General features: G+C 47.4%; 2 pseudogenes; both read left to right on the forward strand.

Moving 5' to 3' along the window:
• Positions 1–289: 289 nt before the first annotated feature.
• LOC125168020 (ATP synthase subunit gamma, mitochondrial-like) lies at positions 290–833 on the forward strand (annotated as a pseudogene).
• Positions 834–7237: 6404 nt separating this feature from the next.
• LOC125168021 (uncharacterized) lies at positions 7238–8909 on the forward strand (annotated as a pseudogene).
• Positions 8910–13802: the final 4893 nt, after the last annotated feature.

Raw genomic sequence — 13802 nt, forward strand, 5'->3', positions numbered from 1 at the left:
GGCAGGGTCAAGGAGGTCAACTGGTTGTGGCTTAACTGCAGAAGGTCTGAACTGTTTCCACCCCCATCTGGGAACTATTTCTTTGTTCTGTTCCCAGGTGATGATAAAACGAGGTGGTTGGCTATAAAAACTCTGTACCCAGGCTGTTTGAGGCCGCATTCTGATTAAGAGTGTCTGTCCCGATCGGTCGGCCTTGCCTCATTGCAATAAACTTTTGCTGTGACTGTCACTGGTACCCGTAGCATTGTTTCAGAAGTTGTGTGGATGCAACACTGCCAGGTAATTAAAGTCAATCAAAAGCATCCAGAAAATTACCAAGTCTATGAAAATGATTCCAGCAGCAACATATACCCAAGCAGATAGGGAGCTAAAACCAGCTCAAGTGTATTGAAGTAGGATCTTTGGCCCTCTATGAAAAAGCTGATATTAAGGTGTCTGAAGACAAGAAGAAACACCTTCTTATTGATACGTCCTCAGATTGAGGGTTCTGTGGTAGTATTCATTCCTCAGTTCCTAAACAGATGAAAACTGAGGTGGCCACATTCACAGCAGCTGAGAAAGAAGTTACACTTGTTGGAATTTGTGGTAAAATCACCAATATACTTCATAGGACTCACTCTGACAAGTTTGTGGTGACCTTCAAAGAAGTGGGAAGAAAAATTCCTGTGATTGGAGATGCATCTGTCATTGCCCTTGAATTACTAAATTCCAGATATGAATTTGGTGAAGACTATATCATCTTTAATCTGTTTAGGTCTGTTATCTCCTACAAGATAGAAGAAAAGGTCATCTTGTCCCTTGATATCATTGCAAGTGCTGAGAGCACTTCTTGAGGAATGGCCATAGATACTTCCCCTAGGTTCTTAGTTGCCCAAGAAGACATTTCTGTGGGAAGGAACAAGTGTCCCTTGTTCTTTAGAAGTGAAAATCAGTCTCTCATAAATGCTACCAGCCTGGTTCCCAGTAGATCAGAAGAGAGAGTAGAACAAAGAAAGTATGGTTCCTAAGCAAATCTTCAACACAAGGGAAGAAAGAGTTGAAGACTCACCAATGAAGAGTGCTGCTCAACATATAGTTATCTGGTCCCTTATGGTCACAAAAAAAGATATTGCTGGGTGGACTGGGGAGACTCTCAGGCCCTGAGCTCTCCACCCAATCTGCCCCCTGGGACTTCACTGGAAGATTGTGGTCTCCTGGCAAGAAAGAATTCAAGAAGGGACCAGACAATGGTTGAGCAGTGCAAGTGAGAAAGTTTATTAAAGTGAGGGCACACTTAGAGATGTGAGAGCAGGCGAACTTAAGGGAGAGCTGTGCCCGGGGTTTGGGTCTTCTATCTTGTATTACAGTTGTTAACTCAGAGGTAAAACAATTATTATTTGAGGAGAGGATTACTTTGAGAGCAAGGTTTCTTTCCTTTTCTCCATTACTTGGTCAGGGTTTCTGCCCTTCTTTGAATTGGCCTGGGTAGTTTCATCTGGCTTTTTTGTAGGATTGTTTGTGGAATGTGGCAAACACAGGTCGCTAACTTTCCTAATAATGGGACTTGACTGACCTTTTGATGGCCTCAGGCGTCCTGTTAAAGCCTAATTAACTTCTTGCTTTAATGACAGGAAGGAAAATCCTGTAGAGCCATATATTTGTACCAGGGTTCACTCTCCCCTTACCTGGGTATTTATTGCCTGCCACTGAGCCCATCCTTCCATCACAGCGATTCCTGCTAAGGCTCACAGAGAATGGAAAACATTAGATTTGGATATCTCTTATTGGCAAATTTGGCATGGTCCAATGAGTTTATTACTTCTATGACCATAGTGACCCAAAGATCCTCTCTATTTTTATTTTTTTTAATTTTAAATCCAGTTAACTGCCAGTGTTTTATTAGTTTCAGGTGTACAGTATAGTGATTCAACACTTCCATAAATCACCCAGTCCTCAACATAAGTGTACTCCTTAATCCCCATCACCTATTTAACTCAACCTGCACCCCCTCCCCTCTGGTAACGATCAGTTTATTCTCTATAATTAAGAGTCTGTCTCTTGGTTTCTCTCTCTCTCTCTCTCTCTCTCTCTCTCTCTAGTACCCTTGTCTCATTTGTTTCTCTTTTTTTAAGTTTATTTCTTTATTTTGAGAGACATAGAGAGAGGGCGAGCTGGGGAGGGGCAGAGAGAGGTGGGGGGGGAGAGAATCCCAAGCAGGATACACACTGTCAGTGCAGAGCCCAATGCTGGGCTCAATCCCATGAACTGTAAGATCATGACTTGAGACAAAATGAAGAGTCAGATGCTTAAATGACTGAGCCACCCAGATACCCCTCATTTCTTTGTTTCTTAAATTCTAGATATGAGTGAAATTGTATGTTATTTGTCTTTCTCTGATTGACTTATTTCATTTAGCATTATGCTCTCTAGTTCTATCCTTGTCATTGCAAGTATAAAGATTTTATTATTTTTATGGATAACTAATATTCCAGTGTGTGTGTGTATGTGTGTGTGTGTGTGTGCCACATCTTTGGGTTTTTTTTCAAGTTTTTAATTCCAGTTAACAAACAGTGTAATATTAGTTTCAAGTGTACAATATGGTGATTCAACACTTCCATACAACACTTCCGTATGTATGTTCCATACAACAACAATATGTTGTTCCGTACAACAAGTGCACTCTTTAATCTGCATCACCTATTTAAGCCATTACCCCACCAACCTCCCTTCTGGTAACCAGCCACTTATTCTCGATAGTTAAGAGTCTTAACTCTCTCTCTCTCCCTTTGCTCATTTCCTTTTTTCTTAAATTTCGTGTATGAGTGAGATCATGTGGTATTTGTTGCTCCTCTGATTGATATATTTTGCTTGTCATAATACTCTCTAGCTCCATCCATGTTATTGAAAATAGTAAGATATAGATAGATAGATAGAGATATAGATATATAGATAGATATATCACATCTTCATTATCTATATTATATAGATGATAGATAGATAGATGTGATATATATGTGTGTGTAATGTATACATGTATATACATATATGTATACATATACATATACATGTATGTGCATATGCATATGTATATGTATATGTATACGTATATGTATGTGTATATGTATATACTCTGTCCCAGGGGACAGATTGGGTGGAGACCTCAGGGCCTGGGAGTCTCCCCAGTCCACCCAGCAATATCTTTTTTGTGACCACAAAAGGACCAGATAACCGTACATTGAGCAGCACTCTTCGTTGGTGAGTCTTCAACTCTCGCCTCCCTTGTGCTGAGAGTTGCTTAGGAACCATATTTTCTTTGTTCTACTCTCTCTTCCTGATCTACTGGGAACAGTAGTAGTCTGTTAGTATTTATGGGACACTTATTTTCACTCCTAAAGAATAAGGGGCACCTGTTCCTTCCCACAGAAAGGTTTTCTTGATCAACTAAGAACCCAGGGGAAGTATCTAAGGTCATTCCTCCAGAAGTGCATTAGTCCCATGGGGAACTCCCTCTCATGGTAATTAATTTCTGGTGACCCAGGCATGCACACACACTCTGAGTACTCCAGTACTCCAAGCCCCCCTGCTTATTTCAGACTTCCAGTAGGAGAAACTGAGACACATAAAAGAGTGATTCATGGCCATTCATATGAGTGATGCTTACAAAGAGCACCCTGAGATCCATCACATTGATCCCTAGGTGACTCTTGATATTCCCAGTCTATCTCTATCTCTGCAAAAATCTCTCTTAGTTATGGGACACTCTGACCACCCAGCCCCCAGCCCTGGGTCTAGCTTCAGCCATTTCCTCTCATACCTTTCTGAACTATCCTTTGTTGAAGGTGGGGCACTAAGACCTGTGAGATGTTTTGCCACCTATAACAAAGGTCTTGCAAGAGGACCAAGTCAGACTGTTGCATCTGTGTAAGATAATGTAAAACAGGCTATAAACTGTTTTACTCCCTGGAAAAGGACCCCACTTATTGAGATTTATCCCTGTGGGTCTGTCTTAGTTGACACTTAATTAAGTGTAATGCAACCCAAATAATTCAGGGATAAAGAGAGAATTGGAAGATAGAGGTTAATTTCACCAGAACTGACTGCAAAGTGGGAGAGATCAACAGATACTATAGACAAGTAAGAAATATTTAAACAATCAAAAATACCCCTGCCTTTTGGTGGCAGTTGTTTGCCACCAATTGTTGAACACCTGATCAGAACAAGGAGAATGGGACATTCAGAGATCTTAGAGTCATGATGATGCCATTCCTGAGGGATTTACCCCAGCATGTCAGGGATAATTTTTAGCATCATCTATACTGAGGTCTTCAGGAAGCCTTCTTCTCTCAGGGCCATAAGGTGTTAAGATAAAGCACAGGCTTTGGTATTCCAGGACTGGCAGGGCCATCACACAGCATGCTAACCACAGCTGTGATTACAGGGTGATGTATGGACAGCAGGTTAAGGACAGCCATGGTCCACTCATCATCGGAACTCTCTGAAAGAGATCCCACCTGAGATCCTACCAAGTTAATGATAGAGAGATAACTCTCTTTGGAAGAATAGAACTCAAGTCTTCTATTAATTGGAGCCCTTATTCACTTGCTCCTTTTCTCATTACAGAAGTCAACTCTCTCCCTGAAGACAATGGGAATTTCCACCTCTATCCCCAAAGACTCCCGGGATACATTTTGACATACTAGGATCAGCTCTGATTAAAAAGCCTAACATGGAAAATTCTTATCTTCTTTTGTAACACTGTTTGGCTTCAGTATAAGCTAGGGAATGGGGAAATCTGGCTGGAAAATGGTAGTCTTAACTATGACACTATATTGCAACGTGATCTTTTCTGTAAGCAACTAGAAAAATGGGTAGAAATCACTTATGACCAGGCCTTTATGGTCCTCAGGGATGACACTAACAAGTATAAAACATGCACAGTGAGGAGGGGTCATTTAGAAATTGATCCCAAGAAAGGAATTCTCACAGTTGCTCCCCACAAGGAACAACCCAAGACCAAGAGTGACACCCCAGATCCATCAGCTCCATCAGAAGCAACTACTCACATCAACCACATCAACCAATCTATTCTCCTTTACCAGATTCATGCCAAGAGAAAGACCTCTTCTTCCCCCTACATGGAGTTTTGGGTGGACCTCAGGGGACCACAAGAGTATATGTTCCCTTTTCAATGTCAGATTTCAGGGAGTGCCGTGAGCAATTATGCCAGCTTTCTGAGGATCCCAGCAAATGTACTAGGAATTCAGGAACCTGACTCAGTCTTTTGAATTAACCTGGAAGGAGCTTATGGTCAATCTCTTTCATTGCTGCCAACACAGAGGAGCAATTCCACATCCTGGCAGAAGCACGAACCTTGCAGATGCCCTTCATGCTTCCTAGCCTATCCAATAGGAATGATGGAAGTACCTCAAATATACCCCTATTTGAATTATCAGCTTGGGCAGCAGGGACCACATGGTCTATGCCTTTTGGAGGGCATGAAAGATGTTATCATCTGTTGGGGTTATTACTGAGGATGACAAGCTTATACACAATGCTTGGCTAGCTAAAATGTAACACAGAAATTTCTGATGGGCTACATTTAAGCTTGGGAGGGGCTTGGGTCTCTTGGAATGTCAGAGGCTTGTAACTGCCCTGATTGCAGAATGCCCAGGGGTCAGCCCTCCCAGAAGTTTCTGCAGTCCTTGGGGAACTCGGTTATCGATACATTGTGTACAAGTTTAGCAAAACAATAGGACATATAGACACTTGCCTTTGGCTCTGATTTGATTAGTTTCTTGTAATTGCTCACCTTTAAGTCATACACCCTTTATTTTTGCATGCCTAAAAAGTTATATGCCCTCTGCACACAACAAGCCAACTGAGATTTGTGACTGGCCCAGCAGTGCAATAAGTGAGAACATGAGTGAGGCTAATGGGTCTTCTTCATCTGCAAACGTTGACCCCCATGCCTTCTCCTCTCTTTCGTAGCAAAGTGTGGAATAATCTTTTATCCACTGTTTCAGTGTTTGCTGGCCATTCCCAGCAATAATCAAGCCAGTGAATTATTACAAGGTTAAGGAACTCACCCAAGACCCTGAAAGAGCGGACCTACGCCGGCTGACTCCATCTTGTTCTGTGTCCTCCACCTTGAGTGACTATGTCCCCGACATGCCCCCTTTCCGGGAAAATCACAGAAACCTCAGACCACGCCTCCTCCCCTTGAGTAACCTCCCACTCACCGCTCAAACTTCCTGATCAAAACACACCCGGCAACCTGCCTAATGGGACTCCGACCCTTCCCCAGCCAATCGGCTGAGGCCACGACCCTTCCCCAGCCAATCGGCTAAGGCCACAGCCATTACCTCACCAACTGCCCCTAGACCCCTATAAAACCTTTGTGCTTTTGAAACTCGCTGCTCTCTTTGGCATCTCACCTCTCCCTCGGTGCAGGTAGGGGATTGAGCTCGAGCTAGCTCGAATAAAGGCTCTTTGCTTTTGCATTGGACTCAGCTCCCTGGTGGTCTTTGGGGATCGTGAATTCTGGGCATAACATTTGGGGGCTTGTCCTGGGATCCCCAAGACCCCCGAGGGACCCCCGACCCAGACAGCCTGACTAGCCACGGTTAGTGTATGTTCATTCCGTCTTTTCTGTGTGAGCTCATTTATGATATTCTGGTAGTGCCCAGCACAGTCTAAGTGGACGCACTGGAGGACCACGGGCCGGGAGTTTGGGAAGACGTTCTGATCCTCCCTTCTGGAGGGACGTGGATTCCCCTCAAATGTTTGACATGAGATGGGTCGCTCCCTCGGGTCAGTGTGAGCCCATCATCTAGCTTTCAATTTTGCTTCCACGGAGTTGGAAGACTGTTTCTAGGGGCCCTCTGTTTGTTTCTGTGTTTCTCTGTTTTGTTCTGTGGACTTACTGGACGGACATTATGGGACAGACTCAGACTACTCCTCTAAGTATTATGATTGATCACTTTAAGGATGTCAGGGGAAGAACTAACAACCTCAGTGTGGAAATCTGAAAGGGTCGGTGGCAGGTGTTTTGTTCTAGCGAGTGGCCAGCTTTCAATGTTGGATGGCCACCAGAGAGGACCTTCGAACTCCTTACCATCCACCGAGTCAGGGGTATCATCTCTCGGCCTAAGATGGGCCATCCTGATCAGCTCCCTTACATTATCACTTGGCAGGACCTTTTAGAAGACCCACCCTCTTGGCTTAAGCCCTTCCTAGCCCCACGCCCTCCGGAGCCAAAATGCATTCTTGCTTTTCAGGGGACAGAGAAGAAGGAGAACAAGAAAAGTCTTACCAGCCTTCAACACCCCTCTACCCTGTCCTACGGGGGGGGATTGAAGAAAAATTCATTTTTCCTCCCCCGTATAATCTCCCTCGGATGCCAGAAGAATACCATCCTCCCCCTCCGGGGGAGGCAGACGCTGTTCCGAGTGTGGGAGGCGGAAACGCTCCAGTGGGAAGCCTGCCCTTTACCAGACAAAGGGCTCAGAGGGAGCAATCCGCCTCCACCTCTGACTCCACTATTCTGCCCCTGCGAGCCACCGGACCCCCAGACGCGGAGGGGAATCAGCCCATCACTATTGGCCTTTCGCCACTAGTGACCTCTACAATTGGAAAGCTCAGAATCCTAAGTATTCTGAGAAACTGGCAAAGCTTATTGATTTATTAGACTCTGTTCTTTTTACTCATCAGCCCACGTGGCACGATTGCCAGCAGCTTTTGCAGGTCCTGTTCATGACTGAGGAAAGAGAAAGAATCCTCAATGAGGCCCAAAAATAGTTCCAGGTGCAGACGGGAATCCCACCACCAACCAGGCTCAGATAGATGCCTCCTTTCCCTTAACTCGGCCCCAGTGGGATTTCAACATGGCAGAAGGTAAGGAGAGGCTCCGGGTCTACCTCCAGACTCTAATGGGGGGACTGCGAATGGTTGCTAGGAAGCCAACCAATTTGGCCAGGTAGGAAATGTGCAACAGGAAAAAGATGAATCTCTGGCTGCCTTTTTAGAACGGATCATGGAGGCATTCCGTACCTGTACCCTCATGGATCCAGAGGTTCTGGAAAGCAAGGCAGCTGTTATCATGGCCTTTGTAAACGAATTGGCCATAGACATTAGGAGAAAATTGCAGAGAATAGATAGACTAGGAGATAAAATTCTGCAGGGCTTACTGGTGGTAGCCAAAAAGGTATATAATAACTGGGAGCCTCCTGAGGACAAGCAGGCTCGCGCCATGGCAGCTGCCAGCAGTAAGCAGACTCGAGACCTGGCCAGAATACTACTAGCTACCACTGCTGACTCCCCTGAGGAACAAGACAGCCATCTCTGGCAGCTGGCGGATGACGCAAGAAAAGGTAAAGGAACCACCAAGGCGGGGGGGGGGGGGGGAAGCAGAGGCTGCAGAAAGATCAGTGCACATACTGCAAGGAGATAGGGCATTGGGCCCGAGATTGTCCGAAAAAGGCCAGTGGGAAGGGAAGCAAGACTGATAGAGTAAAATTCCTAGAGTTAGATGAACTGAGTGATTAGGGGAGTTGGGGTTCAGACCTTCTCCCCGAGCCCAGGGTAACACTTAAAGTGGAGGGACCCCTGTTGACTTCCTCGTCGACACCGGAGTGCAACATTCGGTCCTCCGCACTCCACAAGGAAAACTAGCCAGCAAGAAGTCCTGGGTACAAGGGGCAACTGGTATGAGCCAGTATTCATGGACTACCCGAAGAAAGGTAGATTTGGGGCTGGGCCGGGTATCCCGCTCCTTTATGGTAATATCAGAATACCCCTACCTGCTGTTAGGATGGGACTTACTGACCAAGATTGGAGCTCAGATAGCTTTCAGACAAGGGGGGCCTCAGGTCACCGATGACAAGGGCCACCCCATCCAGGTCCTGACCATGAAACTGGAGGATGAATACCGCCTCCACCAGGAGGCGCTCCCGAAAGAGGATAATATAGACAAATGGCTACAAGAATTCCCCTCGGTTTGGGCAGAAACGGGGGGGGGAAGGGGGGGATAGGACTAGCCACTCACAGAACCCTGGTCCTGGTAGAGCTCAAGCCAGGAGAGAGTCCGGTAAGGATCAAACAATACCCCATGTCTCAGGAGGCCCGGAAGGGGATCCAGCCACACATCCAGAGACTACAAAGTCTAGGGGTACTAGTTCCTTGCCAGTCTTCCTAGAACACCCCCCTACTGCTGGTCAAAAAGCCTCACACAAATGACTACTGACTGGTACAAGACCGCCGGGAAGTAAATAAGAGGGTCACGGACATACACCCAACTGTTCCCAACCCATATACTCTCTTGAGTTCCTTGGCGCCCTCCAGGGTCTGGTATACTGTACTAGATTTAAAGGACGCCTTCTTCAGTCTGCCGCTGGCACCCCAGAGCCAACCCTTGTTCACCTTCGAGTGGCATGATCTGGAGGAGGGCTACAGTGGGCAACTCACCTGGACACGGCTACCTCAGGGATTCAAAAATTCACCCACCATCTTCGACGAGGCACTACACGAGGACCTGGGTGAGTACAGAAGGGAGCACCCTGGCCTCACCCTCCTACAGTACATAGATGACCTCCTGATTGCTGCTGACATGGCCAAAGACTGTGAGCGAGGGACCCAGGACATGCTTGCTACCCTGGGGGCCTTAGGGTACCGGGCATCCGCGAAGAAGGCTCAGATATGCAGGGAGAGGGTAAGTTACCTGGGATATATCCTGGAGGGAGGACAGCGGTGGTTATCAGATGCCAGAAAAAAAAACTGTCCTAAAGATCCCTACTCCCATCTCCCAAAGAGAAGTAAGGGAATTCCTAGGATCAGCCGGCTACTGCCGCCTCTGGGTTCCGGGTTTTGCTGAGATCACCAGGCCCCTATATGAAGCTACCAAAGAGGGGAAAACATTTAAATGGGCTGAAAAAGAAGAAACTGCCTTTAATCAGTTAAAAAAGGCCCTCCTAAGTGCCCCAGCCCTGGGCCTGCCAGACATTACGAAGCCCTTCCACCTCTTTGTAGATGAACATAAGGGAATAGCAAAAGGGGTTCTAACTCAAGCCTTAGGTCCCTGGAATCGCCCAGTGGCTTACCTGTCCAAGAAGCTAGACCCAGTGACTGCCGGCTGGCCGCCATGCCTAAGAATTATTGCAGCGACAGCACTCCTAGTCAAGGATGCAGACAAACTGACCCTAGGACAGGAGATCTGGATCACGACCCCACATGCCATTGAAGGGGTCCTGAAACTGCCTCCTGATAGATGGATGAGCAACACACATATGACTCATTACCAGAGCCTCCTACTCAACCCTACATGGGTGCGGTTCCACCCCAGTACGGCCCTCAATCCTGCAACCCTGCTGCCCGACCCGACCTAGGTGCTCCACTACATGACTGTTGGAATACTGGAGAAAGCACATGGATTCTGGACAGACCGACCGACTGGCCCCTCCCCGATGCCGAGGCTACTGGGTTCTCTGATGGCAGCAGCTTTGTGCGGGATGGACACAGGTATGCAGGTGCAGCGGTGGTCACCGAAACGAACACCATATGGGCGGAGGCTCTACCCTCCAGAATGTCAGCCCAGCGAGCAGAGCTCATAATCCTCACCAAGGTGCTGACGCTGGGAGCTGGAAAATGGCTTAACATCTACACAGACAGCTGTTATGCGTTTGCCACAGCTCATATTCATGGGGCAATTTATCAGGAGAGGGGGTTACTGATGGCAGAAGGATGGACTATAAAAAATAAGCAGGAGATACTTGACCTGCTTACGGCCTTATGGCTTCCTGCCAGGCTAGCCATTATCCACTGCCAAGGGCACCAGAAAGCTGATAACCCGGTAGCTAGAGGTAATCAAAAAGCTGACCAGGCAGCCAAGGCAGTAGCCCTTACTTCAGTCCCCACCATGACCATACAACTACCAGACCCTGGAGACCCAGTTTTACCAGATCAGCCCAAATACTCCCAGGAGGAGTTACAGCAGATCAAGAAACTCCCCATGGCCCAGGAGATAAAGGGATAGTGGTATACTCCTAACAAGGAGCTCGTGCTGCCAGACTGACTCGGAGTCTCAGTATTAGAGTGCATGCATCGGTCTACTCACATGGGGGCCCGAAAATTAAAAGACTTAATCCGACATGCGACATGCCGGAGTCAAGATTCACCAACAGGACACCAAAATAGAGCAAGTTGTATCTGCCTGCAAGATCTGCCAACTCACCAACGTGAGAGCCACATCAAATAAAAAAGGAACCAGGCTCAGAGGCACCAGACCGGGAGCCCAATGGGAGGTCGACTTCACTGAAGTCAAACCAGGAAAGTATGGTTATAAATATCTTTTAGTATTTACAGACATCTTCTCTGGCTGGGTGGAGGCATACCCAACCAATCATGGTATGGCTCAGACGGTGGCTAAGAAGCTACTGGAAGACATCTTACCCAGGTATGGGTTTCCTGCCATGATAGGATCAGACAATGGACCAGCTTTTATCCCGCAGGTAACGCAGGCAGTAGCCAAGGCAGTGGGGGCAAACTGGAAATTACATTGTGCTTATAGGCGCCAGAGCTCAGGACAGGTAGAAAGAATGAATAGAACCCTAAAAGAGACCCTTACCAAATTAACCATGGAGACTGGCAGGGACTGGGTGACTCTCCTACCGTACACCCTTTACCGGGTTAGGAACACTCCTTATACCTTGGGTTTTACTCCCTACAAGATCATGTTTGGCAGGCCACCCCCTATTATTCCCAACCTTCAAACTGAACTTCTTGCTGAGTTTAAAGATCAAGAACTTTTTCTTTCCTTGAGAGGGCTCCAGAGGGTGCACGAAGACATTTGGCCACGCCTCTGTGCCATCTACGAGGCTGGCCTGACCCCAACACCTCATCAGTACAGGCCGGGAGACTGGGTCTATGTCAAGAGGCACCACCGAGAGGCCCTCAAGCCATGCTGGAAGGGACCCACATAGTGGTGCTGACAACCCCCACAACTCTCAAAGTAGACGGCATCGCGACCTGGGTTCACACCCACGTTCACCCCGCAGACCCCTCCTCAATCCGGAAGGACTTCGTCATGCGATGGGCCATCAATCGGGACCAACACAACCCGCTCAAGCTCAAACTACAGCGCATTCGACCCACCTAATATTGGTAACTCTGTTAGCTCTGCTTGTCACTGCTCATGCTGCTGAGAGTCCCCATGCCCCCCAAAACATCACCTGGCAGATCATAGAAACCACCTCGGAGACGATACTCAATCAGACTTCCCAGAGCCACCCCAGGGACACTTGGTTCCCAGAATTTTGTGTAGACCTCCAAACTCTGTTCCCCTTGTCACCATACGCCCCCGGATTCCATGCACAGAACCTTTATTTCTATGTTTTCCCTGGCCACTCTTGCTTGAGCACATGCGGGGACAGAGCTGACTACTTTTGTGCCTCCTGGTCATGTGTCTCAACGGGGCACATCTGGTGGACCCCACCATGCAACAGAGATCTCATTGTGGTAAAGCAGCCCAGTGTCCCTGACCACCATATGTCTGGGGGCACAGTAATCACATAGTTATATCCTTTACAAGCCAAGGTAAAAGAACAATAGGATGGGAGAGTGGAAAAACCTGGGGACTCAGGAGATATGACCGGGTTAGGCCAGGAGCCAAAGACACGGGAATGTTATTTACTCTCCGAATGCAAGCGACTCCCCTTACCCAGCAGTCCCCACAAGGGTAGGACCCAACAAAGTACTAGTTCCCCAACCTGCCCCTGCCCGGACGGCCTCGCCCAGAAACACCCAGGCCCCAGCCATACGGCCCTCCACATCCCCTGTCCCTACCAGAGCATCACCCGCATCTCCTGCCCCAGGTCACAACTTACTATCTGATGCAAACCTCCTGTGGAGCACGGTTGTTGGAGCATACCACGTACTAAACACTTCTAGGCCCAACCTGACTAAGTCCTGTTGGCTCTGTCTAGATGTCCGGCCCCCATATTATGAAGGTATTGCCATTAAAGGCAATTATACAACAGCCTCCAACTCTAGCTCCTGAAGATGGCAGCAGGCTACTGCAAGACTAACCCTCCAGGCGGTAACAGGGCAAGGCACTTGTATAGGCCACGTACCCCCCGAGCAGTCACATCTCTGTAATGAAACCCAAACAGTCCCCAGGAAGACAGTGTATCTACTCCCTCCCAAAAATGCATGGTGGGCCTGTTCCAGAGGCCTTACTCCCTGCGTCCACTCCCAAGTCCTTAACTCCTCGAAAGAAAGCTTCTGCATACTCGTGCAGTTGATCCTCAAGTTAGTATACCATTCAGGGGGAGAAATACTTAACAGGTTAGGCTCTACTAACCCCCGAAGTAAAAGAGAGCCTATTACAACCTTAACTCTGGCTGTGCTCTTGGGATTGGGATTAGCAGGCCAGGGACCGGAATATCCTCAGTCGTCATTCAGGACAAAAACTATGGAACGCTAAGGGCAGCCATTGACTTAGACATAGAAAGAATTGAAAAATCAATTTCTCATTTACAGGAATCCCTTACTTCCTTATCAGAAGTAGTACTCCAAAACAAAAGGGGATTAAATTTATTATTCCTGCAGCAAGGAGGACTATGTGCAGCCCTAAGGGAAGAATGTTGCTTCTATGTTGATCACTCGGGGGTTGTAAAAGAATCTATGGCCCTCATAAGGGAAGGGCTGCAAAAACGGAAGTTAGAGAGAGAACAATCTCAGTCTTGGTACGAGTCTTTGTTCAACTGGTCTCCCTGGTTAACTACCCTCATCTTGGCCCTTGCCGGACCCCTTGCCATCCTGCTCCTACTAGT

This window comes from Prionailurus viverrinus, chromosome B3 (genome assembly GCF_022837055.1).
Source record: "Prionailurus viverrinus isolate Anna chromosome B3, UM_Priviv_1.0, whole genome shotgun sequence".
NCBI classification, from domain to species: Eukaryota; Metazoa; Chordata; class Mammalia; order Carnivora; family Felidae; genus Prionailurus; species Prionailurus viverrinus.